Source organism: Salminus brasiliensis, chromosome 18 (assembly GCF_030463535.1).
Source record: "Salminus brasiliensis chromosome 18, fSalBra1.hap2, whole genome shotgun sequence".
Lineage (NCBI taxonomy): Eukaryota > Metazoa > Chordata > Actinopteri > Characiformes > Bryconidae > Salminus > Salminus brasiliensis.
In genome coordinates, this window is record NC_132895.1 from 2,486,505 (window position 1) to 2,500,360 (window position 13,856).

The window sequence follows — 13,856 nt, forward strand, 5'->3', positions numbered from 1 at the left end:
CGCGCGCTGCAGCGCTATTGATTAGGGCTCATTGTGCCGCGGACCCCATGCTAATCCACACCGTTAGCATTGCATCTGTCCCCCTCCACCGCGCGATGCGCGCACGAGACACACAGGCACACCGTGCACATGCACATACAAAAAACAAACGTGCGCATGCATGCATGCACGCACATATGCATGCGTTTCTGGACCGCGCTGCACGATCTTTGCTCGGTAAGTCACCCGCGCGTTCCTCTCCGTACCGATGCACGCGCCGTTGCTGCTGCCGCTGCTGCTGCTGCTGCTATTGCTGCTTTTGCTGGGTGCACGCGGCAAGTGTGTGTGTGTGTGTGTTAGTGTGTGGATTTTGGGGGATGGTGGGGGTGCTTCTTTTTTTTTTTTTTTTTTTTTTGGTGCACGCGGGTGGTGTGAGGAGTAGGGTTTAAAACCAATGCAGAATGTGCGCGAGGCTGGTGGCGATCCGAGCAGATGTTTGGTTGTAGTGTGGATGGTCAGAGGCGCGTGCTGCACTGACTGACCCTCTATAGGGGGGTTGTTAAAACAGGGTTGTTGTTATAGTCATAGTGATTGTAGTTATGGGATGTGATAGATAGATTATCGAAGAAGCCGGAGAGCGCGTGCTGCTGATTGATGAGTGATCGGACTCGGTGCAGGGCGAGCTCGCGCACTTTCTCCAGGTTTGCTGAGATGAAGTTATTTGAAGGACTTAGATTAGACAGATTAGACTCTAAACACACTTAGTGCTCAATCATCTCCAATGGGCTTCAGTTCAGATTATTATTATTAATATTATTATTATTAATAATAATAATAATAATAATATTATTATTATTATTATTATTATTATCAAATTGAATTAACATACTTTTGTACAATCTGAACACAGTATTAATAAATATGTACATAGACATAATTATATCATTAATATCTTAAAGGACTTGTTATATATATTTTTATTAACATATTTTTAAAAATATATTATATTATATTATATTATATTATATTATATTATATTATATTATATTATTGCAATTCCACTATCAATATACTAATAACAATAACTAATATAGGTCATAACATGCCTGTTTAACAAGTCTATTATTATTGTTTTATTATTATTATTATTATTATTATTATTATTGTTGTTGTTGTTGTTGTTGTTGTTTGTATAGTGGTATTATATTTATAATTATTGCACCTATAGTATAACATTGTTGTTATTATTATTACACTTTCAAAAGAATATGTCACACAATAACATAATTCTGTATTTTCTCTTTGAACTCTTTGTTTTGACAGTAAATAAATAGATATGTTTTAGTACCGGTATAATTTATGATTATTATATTTATTACAATTCTTATTATTATACTAAAAGATTTTGTGTTATTAAAATAGTTGTTAGAGATGTTACTAGAATCTGTCTAATTAATAACAGTGTTATATTTTCTAACATCAATTATTATTTATTTATTTACACTATTTAAAAAGTTTGTGTTAATAGTCAATAACAAAACACTAAAACACAAATGGCTGTTTTAATACACACATATTAAAATTATTATTATTATTATTGATTTGATTATTGAATTGTATTGTTGTGTTGTAGTATATATATATAATATTATATTATATTGAGGAGCAGCAACTTTATACACATTAAAACAACACGTCTTCAACACCTATTATTATTATTATTATTATTATTAATATTATTAATATTATTATGTGTCTATAAGAATATCTGTAACTTTTAGCCACGCGCCGCGTGCTCGTGATTCAGTGTTGCTTTTGAAACGCAAATGAGTTTGAGCTCGAGCTGCGGGGAACTCTTCTGCTTCACTAGAGACTGGCTGTAGCAGGAGGAGCTAGAGGGGCGTTTGGAGGCTCCACGCTGGACACGGTCAGGACGAGCTGATTAGCAGCTCGCGCGAGCAGGTCATCAAACTCCTTCCTCTAAAGAGATAGCTGACTTTTACACTCACACAGGTTCGGGGTGATCTGAAGACCTGTAAAGAAAACGCACGTCCCTGTTACTGTATTATTATTATTATTATTATTATTATTATATTAGTTGCTATTTTATTGTTTGTTGTTATAAAATAACAATCATTGACTAAAAATTAATTATTAGATCTAAATATAATTCAGTTCTAGATTCTAGAACCTGAAGGTTCGGGTCGCTGCAGAACCTCCGGCTTGTCTTCAGTAGAAGCGGCTGAGATACAGAGCTATAGATCCGCTCGCGCTATAAAGGGAAAGAGCGCGAGCTCGATATTTCCCGCGGTGTCTCTGCTTCAATTAAGCTCAATTTAAGCGGCTGACATATCAGCGCGCGCTCTCATTAAAACTCCCAAACTTCAGAAGAGCCCGGTCGCCTATGGAACGCGCTGACGTCATCAGAACGACTTTTTTATTATTTCTTTCTTCAGAACATGCCATGCTTAGAACCTTTTTTAAAAAAGAAGGTTCTGTCATGTTTAAGGTTCTACAGAATTAGAACACGTTCTTAGAACGTTGTGACGTGGTTTCAGGAGCAAACGTGCTAAGAATGTTCTACTAAATTAAACAAGCATTTAGAACGTTGTGACGTGCTCAGAACCCCCCCCCCCCCCTTTAGAAGCTTTTGTTGAGAATGTTCTACAGGGTCCAACTTTTTTTAGAACGTAGTGACGTGTTTAGAACGTTCTACACGTGGCTGTTTAGAATGTTCTACTGGATCAAACACGCTTAGAACGCATTTTTAGAACGTAGTGACGTGTTTAGAACGTTCTACACGTGGCTGTTTAGAATGTTCTACTGGATCAAACACGCTTAGAACGCATTTTTAGAACGTAGTGACGTGTTTAGAACGTTCTAGACTGTTTAGAATGTTCTACTGGATCAAACACGCTTAGAACGCATTTATAGAACGTTGTGACGTGTTTAGAACGTTCTACACGTGGCTGTTTAGAATGTTCTACTGGATCAAACACGCTTAGAACGCATTTGTAGAACGCTGTGACGTGCTCAGAACCCCCTCCCCCCGTTTAGAAGCTTTTGTTAAGAATGTTCTACAGGGTCCAACAGATTTGTAGAACGTTGTGACGGTGTTTAGAACGTTTTACACGTGACTGTTTGGAACGTTCTACTGGATCAAACACGCCCAGAACGCATTTCTAGAAGGTTGTGACGTGTTTAGAACGCTGTGAAAGATCAAAGGCGGACAGAACGTTCTAGACATTCATTCCTGAATTGGAATTGAAATAGAACCGGAAGCTAAATTTAGGAGGATGGAGTCAAAGTTGACTCCTGTTTCAGTTGGATCTTTTTATTAGATTAATTAGAAGGTTCTAGTTTGTTTGGGGTCAGGAACCAATCAAAGCACTGTATTTAATTTGGTAAATGAGGAGGGGGGGGGGGGTCAGATGAAGGCTTGAGCAGCTGAAGGCCTCCCTGCCCACTGCGGAGGGTCAGTCAGTCCAGCAGCAGCAGCAGCTGGTTTATTCAGCAGCTCTGTAAAGGTGGGCTCCTCTTCTCCAGGCATCACTTTCTAATGGAGAACATCTACCATCAACATCCTTACTGTGATTAAAATGAGTTGTGTGCTTTTGTTATTGGGGGAACTCCATTCTCTAGAGCACGGTCTGCTCTGGTACTAGACAGGAACATGTTAAATTGAATTTTAATAATATTTAATAAAAAATATTAAAAATATTTGGTGTGAGAAGATCATAATGCTTTGAAATATTGCTTTGTAAAATTAAAAAAATCAGTTTAAATCAGTGGGGATTCCTGAACTGAATCAGAATGTAGGAAATTATTTTCTATGGATTCAATTTAATAACAATCATCTGTTTAACCACATCAAAGAGAGTGTAACTTTGAGCTAATTATAAAACCCTTATGCTTAGTAGAAGAGTTGAGAGCATGCTGGACTGTGTGTATGCTTAATATCCGACACACTGGAGCCCAAAGGCCTGACAGGAAGGAGAGCAGATTGGGCAGATTGGGCAGATTGGGCAGATTTTCTCAGATCATTTTTAACAATGTAATCATTATTTTTAATATTTAATTAAATTAAAATGTAAATTTCCCAGAATGTTCTAGTACATGTCCGTCAGAACTGACTGTTCATTTGAGGAATTATTAACGACTTACTACACCCAACTACACCTGCACCCACAAGCTTATTATTGCCTAACTTCAGTGGCTTCACTGTGAATAAAGGGAAATATATAAACTGAATTATTAATAAGTCAAAAATCTAATTAGTTCTGTGGTTTTCAAACAAATCAGCTGATGTAGGGTTTTAGTCGCTCTGCTTCTAAGGGCTAAACTCCCTGTAAATCAGATTTACTGGGTTCATGTTGAACTCTCAGGTCTTAAACCTTAAAACTGGACTTTCAGAGTTCAGATCTTTGATCATTTCACTGTAAATTGTTTGTTTTTTTGCAACTTTTAACTGGATGAAAATCAGCGGAGTGTTCTAGTTCATGCCGTTCATGCTGGTTAGAACCGAGTGTTCATTCCAGTGTTGAATTATTAACCCCTTAAAACCTCAGCAGTATTACACCCTACGGCTTATTATACCATAACAGTATACAGTGACCACAGAGTTATTAATAATAACGTGTAGAACGGTGTGAGAGATGCTGCAAGCAAATCTACCAATGTACAGTTTCTACTGAGTGTGTTTGAGCCTAAATGCTTTGCTGCCCAACAGACTTCTACTGTAAAGCAGATTTACTGGGGTCTTTCTCAGCACTGAGGCTGGAAACATGTAAATCTATTTAAAAAACTGTTATTTGTAGCAGTTAACTGGATTAAAATCACCCAGAAGGAAGAAGTTAGGAACCAAGTTTTCATTTTAGGAATTATTAACAAAGTAATTAATAATCATTTAAATAAAAACACTCAAAGATATTGTATAAATTGTACTTTTAATAAGTTAAAAACACATTTTCTGGTGTTTTTGGTAACATATCAGCTGATTAACAATCAGTACTGTTTATGTTTAATAAAATCAATATTAAAAAGGCTTATTAAACCATAAGTACAGAGGCTACTATGTAAACACTCAATAGATATTGTATAAATTGCACTTTTAATAAGTTAAAAAACACATTTTCTGGTGTTTTTGGTAACATATCAGCTGATCATCAATCAGTACTGTTTGTGTTTTGGTCACCCTGCCTTTCAGGGATAAACTCATATTCATATTCAGCACCCAGGCTGTAAACGTTTAAAACCGGTCTTTTTAAGTTTTAAGTCCATTAAAAGTCCCTAAAAAAACCCCAACACTGGCCAAGACCGATCAGAACTACAGGGGGGTCTAAAACTTCACCAAAAAGCTCAAAAAGTCGAATGAATTCATTTATGGAGATCCTACAGTGGCCCTCACCGTCCCTCAGCCCTCAGCCCAGACCAGATAAGATCCGCAATTCTCTGCTGCTGCTTTGTGTTCGGACAGAAGCTCGGAGTCACTGGCGGCTCATGGAAGTGAGTTCTCATTTTATTATGGTGCTTTCAAGGGTTTTTGTCTTACAAAGTGAAGAACACCAGGAGAAAAGACCAGAAGGTCACAAGGGTCAGAGGTCAGCTCTCGTGGGCTCGCGCCATATGACCTCTCACATTAGCATATAAGCTACTCAGCTTGGATGACTTTGCTTTTTCTTTCCTAAAGCCAGAAGCACCAAGATCAATAAGCACACAAATCACAGGGAGACAGAAGCTCCTAACGGACGAGCGGACGGAGCTGAGGGCCGGAGCTGAAGAACTGAGGGTGGAACCTCATTGGATTAAAGTTCAGTGTAAGACTAGGACTAAGACTATGAACTGACCAATAATGTGCCCTTATCCAGGATATAAAAAATAAATATAATAAAAAATGTATATTACACTTAAAATATCAAGAAATTGCATATAAAACAATATAATATAACATTAAAAATAATTGTAATAATAATAAATATTAATATTTTGATAATGATGTACATTTAAAATAATTTATTACAATTTTAAGCTTTGCTACTATAATAATAATAATAATAACAATAATAATAATAACAATAAGAATAATAATAAGAATAAGAATAAATGTAATAATAATAATATTTTGTTGTATAAATAATAAAATTTATATTTCAGTGGAAGTCAATTTTGGAGCGTTTCTATTGGTCCGTTCATCATGAAATTCTGATACAATGTAAAGAAAAACTGCCAGATTTACAGCAAACAGCACTGAGATACAAGGTATATATATATGTGTGTGTGTGTGTGTGTGTGTGTGTGTGTGTGTGTGAAATATCTCATTTACAGAACTGATTTATTTATTTCTAGATCTGATATCTAGATATTATAAAGCGTCAGGTAGAAAATGCATAACCGGATCATGATGAGGCTGAGTGTTTGTGTTTACAGTGAGCGAGGCGAGGCGAGGCGAGGCCAGGCGAGGCCAGGCGAGGCGAGGCGAGGCCAGGCGAGCGTAAACACACTGCTGGTAAATAAGAGGTACAGCTGAACACTGTACGTCTCTGAGCTGTTCATCCTAAGTGATGGTGATATTGATTTCCTAAAGCTGTATTTTGGCTGAGTGACTCAAGCCAGAGTTAATGAATAACGAGTCTCAGTTTGCATACGTGAGAGGTTTACCCACACACACTCACACACACACACTCTCTCTCACACACACTCACACACACACACACTCTCACAAACACACACAAGCCAGCTTGCTGCGGCCTCCTCTTTCATAATGAAGCACTGCTGTTAAATCCAGCTGCTGTGGAGTTTTATTAATAAGGCTTTTCTCACACGGCCACTGTCTATCAGCAGCTCCTCGCCTACCCGCTGTACCTGCTGTACCTGCTGTACCTGCTGTACCCGCTGTACCTGCTGTACCCGCTGTACCTGCTGTACCTGCTGTACCCGCTGTACCTGCTGTACCCGCTGTGAGCTCAGCGTTTTTCTAAAGCTGAGAGTTTCACTGGTGACCTTTGGCCTTTTACCCCTTTATCTGCACCAGAGGAAGACCACCAAACATGCAGGCTGATTACGTCCCAGATCCATGCACACACACACACACACACACACACACACACACACACACACACACACACACACACACACACACACACAGGTTTAACCCCTCTCATTTTAGGAAACCTTATTTACATGCTTGTGTATTTGACTGAATCTAGAACATGTAGTTTGTGGCGTGCATTACACGGAATCTAGAACACGTCATTTGGTGAGTATGTTACACTGAATCTAGAACATGTAATTTGGTGAGTATGTTACACTGAATCTAGAACATGTAATTTGGTGAGTATATTACACTGAATCTAGAACATGTAATTTGTTTAGTGCGTTACACTGAATCTAGAACATGTAATTTGTTGAGTGCGTTACACTGAATCTAGAACATGTAATTTGTTGAGTGCATTACACTGAATCTAGAACATGTAGTTTGGTGAGTATATTACTCTGAATCTAGAACATGTCATTTGGTGACTGTATTACACTGAATCTAGAACATGTAATTTGTTGAGTGCATTACACTGAATCTAGAACGTGTAGTTTGGTGAGTATATTACTCTGAATCTAGAACATGTAATTTGTTGAGTGCGTTACACTGAATCTAGAACATGTAGTTTGGTGAGTATATTACACTGAATCTAGAACATGTAATTTGATGAATGCTATTTTTAGTACACTCATTACTGGGTGGGTTCTGGTGAACGGAGGCCGTGTGAGAGGTCAGGTAATACACGCTGTAGATCCTGAACGACATCACTGATCCACAACTTCAGAACCCAGCATTCAGAACCCTCAGTCAGCACCTACTTTACAGGGTAGGGATTTAGCCTAACCGTGAACTAACCGTCCAGTACTGGGCTGCACCTCATGTAACTGCATATTATATTATATTATATTATATTATATTATATGATGTAAAATGTGTTGATATTTTAAGTGTAAAAAGTAAACAAAAATGTAACAACATAAACACATGAAAAATAACATTCTGTATATAATAAACTTACATTTTCATTTATTCATTAATTATAATTACTTTACTGCCAATTTGTTAAATTTAATATATGGAGAGTAATTGTGTATTCTATTGTTATTATTATTAACACACATGCAATTTGACTTTGGCATAAGACTGTATGTGATTTTCTATGTTTCATTGTGTTTTCCTGTGTATTTTAATGTTTAAAAAATATTTAATATAATATAATGTAATGTAATATAATGTAATATAATGTAATGTAATATAATATAATATAATGTAATGTAATGTAATGTAATATAATATAATATAATATAATATAATATAATATAATATAATATAATATAATATAATGTAATGTAATGTAATATAATGTATTATAATGTAATGTAATGTAATATAATATAATGTAATATAATGTAATATAATATAATATAATGTAATGTAATATAATATAATGTATTATAATGTATTATATGTGGTTCACTCTCCTTGTGATTTCTCCTGGCCGCCTCAGGCAGGTTTGCATAATTTCTGTTTGTGAGTCAGAGACACTCTTTCATGGCTTCTGCTGTTCTTATTGTCTTGTCAGATCAGGCAGGCATCTGTCCAAGTTTCTCAGTGGGGTAAATGAGCCTCGCCGGTCGACCGTGCCTGATGACCATCCTAATGTGCTGCAATTTTCTGCCTTCATCAACCACCTCAATCACCTTTTCAAACAAAGCAGTGTCACAACACACACAAACCAAACAGCTTGTGAGGTTCAGAATGTAAATATGCAAATGAATTGAGATCAAACATTTGTGTTAATTTGAATTGAATAAATTGCACTGCTTTCATCTCTGCGTCTGTCTGAGTTCTTTTTTGTCTCCTTCAGGGTCACTCAGATGGCTTTTGTGAGCCTCCTCCTCTCCTCACATGGCCAAGCCAGGCTGTAAGACTCTTGCTGGGGAAGAATAGCTTTGACATATTGAAAATAAGTGAAAAAATGGTGACGCCGAGATCTTTCTCCCAGCTAGACACAACCTGCCTCAGCTTCAGAAACAGCAGGCCGCACTGTGTAGAATAATACACGCACATATACACACCCTGCAGCAGAAAGCAGCCGCTGAAAGTGTGTGGAGCTCCATGCAGGCCCTGCATTCAGCTGTGCACGGGGCCTACCTCTCTGCAGGGTGTGTGTGTTTTGTCTGTGGTCTGACGGAGAGAATGGCTTTAGAGGCAATGCACCGTGCCGTTTAGTGGGAATCAATGCCATCGCAAAGCCTTCCTCACACAATGCCTCGCTTCCAAATGGCCTCAAACAGGCCACTTATGTCACCAAATGCCCACCTTTGTGCCTCAGAAGAGCACGAGCTTCACAAAATTGCTCACATTGTACGCTCCAGTCGGGCGGCTCATGTTGGCACGGTGCAGATGTTTTTAAGCTTGGGCGTGGGGGGGGGGGGGGGGGGGTGTTTATCTGCATACTGAGTGCAGAAGTTGGATATTACAAATGGGGAACTTTGGTCAAAGTGAGGTTCAGAACTTAGTTTCAGCACTTTTTCTGAAATAGAATCTAAAACTATAATATTTGATAAATGTTGAATTTAGGCCTTTATCAAAAATCACTCATTTTATAAGCAAATCTTACATAAACATTAATGTTACTATATATATATATATATATATATATATATATATATATATATATGATACTATGAAAATGTGCTGAACATCTGATTGGTTTACAGTGATAACATTTGTAAGATGTTATCCGCATACTGAGTGCAGAAGTTGGATATTACAAATGGGGAACTTTTTCAAAGTGATTCTATTAGATTCTATTTTCTGAAATAGAATCTAAAACTATAATATTTGATAAATGTTGAATTTTGGAGTTTATTAAAAATCACTCATTTTATAAGCAAATCCCACATAAATTCATTCATGTTTAAATAATGTGAAAATGTGCTGAACATCTGATTGGTAAGATTGGTATGATTTGTGCTTTAGATTATATATTTATATTTAACAGTGGTTATACTTTATTCAGTTTTATATTTAGGTTTTATTGTTTTTTATTATCAAAAATAGTATTATGACATGACTTAAAGATATAAATTAATAAAATAAACTTAATATGCCACACTGTACGCTCCAGCTGAGTGGCTCACGTCAGCACAGTGCAGCTTTATTTATTTTTTCATCATTATTTGCAAACTAAAAATAAGATTTTTAAAGAATTTGGATATTACAAACATTACAAAGTGCTTCAGATTTTTACTTTCAGCCAATTTTCTGTAAAAGCACATAAAATGTAAGATTTAATACATGTAACATTAAATCATTCAGAAAGAAATGGATATATAGCTTGTTCAGTTTGGTGTAAAGTGATCAAATTGATTAAATGAACATTTAATAATGTTTATACTTTTGTTTAGAATGAATGTGCTTAATTTTTTTTACTGTTTTACTAAAAATGAATAAAAACATATAAAAAAAAGGAATGAAAGGAGGGGGGTTAGGGTTTATAATCTGCATACTGATAATCAGGGTTTTGTATAATTTGGGTTAATGTGGCTTAGCACTGTTTTTAGCTATTTATTAAAAATGCATCACAGGTTTAACATGAACTCATTCATGTTTAAATACTACATTTAGTAAAAAACAGTAAGATAGCACGGTCATTTTCCTTTCAGTATGTTGTTGTTGTTTTTCCAGAGTGTTAAATTCAGTAAATAGAAATTAGGTCTAAAATGTGAACCAAAAAATAGCAGTTTAAACCTGATCTAAGTGTATAATGGTTTTATAATGGTTGCATATGCATTAGCAAATGCTTCAGTTTGAATTATTAACTATTTACAATGTAGTCTTTTTTTTTAGTACAATTTAGTAAGAAGTTAAAAATGTGGAAAAATGTTATTATATTTATAATATTTAATATTTAATATATATATTTTAAAAATATATTTTAAAATATATTAAAATTTATCTGACATTCACAGTTAGGTGTATAAAAAGTGGTGAAATTGAGCAGATTTGTAATTTAAGAGAACATTTAACAGCGGTCATGTTTTTGTTCAGAATCACATTTAAAATTTCCATTATGTTACAAATAACATCACAAATACAAATGAACTCAATTCAATTATAATTCAGTGTATTTGTATTTTTTGACCATATGGCTTGGTCAGTTTTAGACATTTCCTGTGTGACCTCAGGCCACTCATAGAACAAATTAACCAATAGAAATTGAGATACAGACATCAATGAGTTAAACAACAAAGATAATCGAGATCATTAAAGATGAAAGAAATCTGTGTTTTAATTAGTCTGCCGAACTGTAGAATGCCCCTGTGTTTGTGAGCACGGCATAGAGAGCGTGAAGAAAGCAAGAGGCCCAGAACATCGCCCTGCTTAATCTCTGACCCCTTCTTTCAGGCTCAAAGGTCAAGTGTCACGGCAGGCACGTGGCCAAACCGAGGCCAAATGCTGGTCAGTTGCTGGAGCCGCTGAGTGTGTTCATACAGAGGGAAAAACACACAGGAACACACAGCAGAATATCCTGATCAGATATATATATGTGTCCAAATGTTTGTGGACACCTCTTGTAATGAATGCATTCAGCTACTTTGAGCTGCACCCATTGCTGACACAGATGTGCAAATGCACACACACACACACACACACACACACACACACACAGCTTGTCTAGTCCCTGTAGAGATGTACTGCCAAAAGAATAGGACTCTCTGGAGTAGATGAACCTATTGGCACCATGCTGCCTAATAATGCCAGGCGTGGGCTAGTAGAGGGGTATAAAGCCCCCCAGCATTGAGGAGCTGTGGAGCAGTGGAAGAAGAGCTGTGTTCTCTGGAATGATGGTGGTGGAGCTCCATCCAGCACTTTTAGGATGAGTTGAGGAGTTGGGCTGGGGATGATGAGGTGGTGACCTCACTAACGCTCTTGGCGCTGAATGCAATCAAATCCTTGCAGCAATGCTCCTCCATAATCTTGCAAAACGTCCTTCCTTGAATCAAGGATATTCATAAGAAGTTTATCCACCAGTACTGCAGTATGTCTACTTTTCGGAAGGATTTACACTAGATGTTGGAACATTGCTGTGAGGATTTGGTTGCATTCAGCATTAAAAGAGAGCATCAGTGAGTTCATGGGCTGAGGTTGGGTGATTAGTTCTGTTACTTCAGCTCATCCCGAAGATATTGGATGGAGCTTTGTCACCCCAATGCTGAGGGGCTCCATACCCCTCTAGCCCACTATTGACATTGGGCATGGTGACCTTAGGCTTAGACATGATCCCATCCCATTGGTCAGTGTTTTTAAACATCTATATCAGCTAAATTCACTAACAGCAATCATGTGTCTGCATACTTTTGGACATATAGTTTATCTGTATCAGCCCAACAAGCTATTGCACATTGAAGGGTCCGGTATGCGCCATTAAACCCAGTGTACACACACCGCTGCCTCGTGCCTTGTTGTAATTATGACATAAGAACATTAAAAGTGAGTGTTTTTTCTCTTTCGCAGAATCAATACGCTGTCTCTCTGCCTGCTCGAAGCATGGATTCCCAATAACGCATTACTTTTATTATTGTTTTTAATTGATGTTTCTAGTTTTAAATCATATTAGAAAGTATCCCTGACAGAAGCCACCCCGCCCCCCTTTCTAAAAAAAAAAAAGTCTACAGGCGCACATGTGAAGCATTCCTTAATGGGAACATATTGACCAGGCCTGTTGGAGCAGCTCAGAGAAGGAGCTGTAGAAAAGTGATTTATGGCATCTGTAAGCAAAACACCGTGGAGATGCATGGCCTCTGTGGGACAGTTGCCATGGCTGTTAGGGAACTAACATTACATTAAAAGCATGTCTCACATCTCCCACTGCGAAGAAAAGAGCATGCGATGACTTTCACGCAGTTGTTTAATCGGCTATTATATAAAATATGATATTCTGTGGGTGTCCAAAAGTATGTGGACACCTGTTTCCCAAGCGTTTCTTTGGAAATCAAGGGTATTAGCAGAGCGTTTGACACCCCCTTTGCTGCAGTAACAGCCAGTACTCTTTTGGGAAGGCTTTACACTAGATGCTGGAACATTGCTGTCAGGAGGTTTTGATTGCATTCTGTGAGGTCAAGTACTGATAATGGTCAGTTCTGCCACTCCAGTTATCTTAAAGGTATTAAATGGAGCTCCATTGCTCCAGAGAACCCCAACGTCCAGTCTGTCTATACTTCTATCAATCCATCCATCTATCCATTCATCCATCTATCTATCTATCTATCTATCTATCTATCTGTCTATCCATTGGTCTGTCTATCTATCTATCTATTGGTCTGTCTGTCTGCCTGTCTATCTATCTATCTATTGGTCTGTCTGTCTATCTATCTAGCTAGCTAGCTATCCAAAGTCTATTTATCCATCCATCAGTCTATCTGCCTGCCTATCTGTCTGTCTGTCCATGTATCTTTCAGCAGTCTATCTTTCTATAAACCAAAAACACTTACTCTCTGTCTATCCATTTATCTGTCTATCCATCTACCTACACATGTACCTGTCTGCCTGTCTATCCAGCTGTCTGTCCATCTATCTACATATCTGTCTATCTATCTATCTATCTATCTACATATCTGTCTATCTATCTATCTATCTACATATCTGTCTATCTATCTATTTATCTATCTGTCTATAAACCAAAAACACGTACTGTTCATTTCAATTCTCATTGATTCTTATTTCTAACTGCTTCTTAAATCAATGTAAAGCAGCCTGTAAAACGAAACACACTGCGGATGTAAATCGACACTAAAGCACATCAGTAAATCGTTGCTTGTAAGAAAACAGGAAACAG

General features: G+C 37.1%; 1 long non-coding RNA gene across 3 annotated transcripts; it reads left to right on the plus strand.

The window, feature by feature from the left end:
- LOC140539104 (uncharacterized) lies at positions 1 to 8,077 on the plus strand. 3 transcript variants are annotated; one of them, XR_011977815.1, is made up of 4 exons: positions 1 to 216; positions 5,669 to 5,795; positions 6,133 to 6,237; positions 6,406 to 8,077. It is a non-coding gene; the product is annotated as an uncharacterized lncRNA (long non-coding RNA). The 3 variants fall into 3 exon arrangements; XR_011977816.1 differs by lacking the exon at positions 1 to 216 and having other exon boundaries at positions 4,985 to 5,788; XR_011977814.1 differs by lacking the exon at positions 1 to 216 and having other exon boundaries at positions 5,003 to 5,795.
- The last annotated feature ends 5,779 nt before the right edge of the window (positions 8,078 to 13,856 follow it).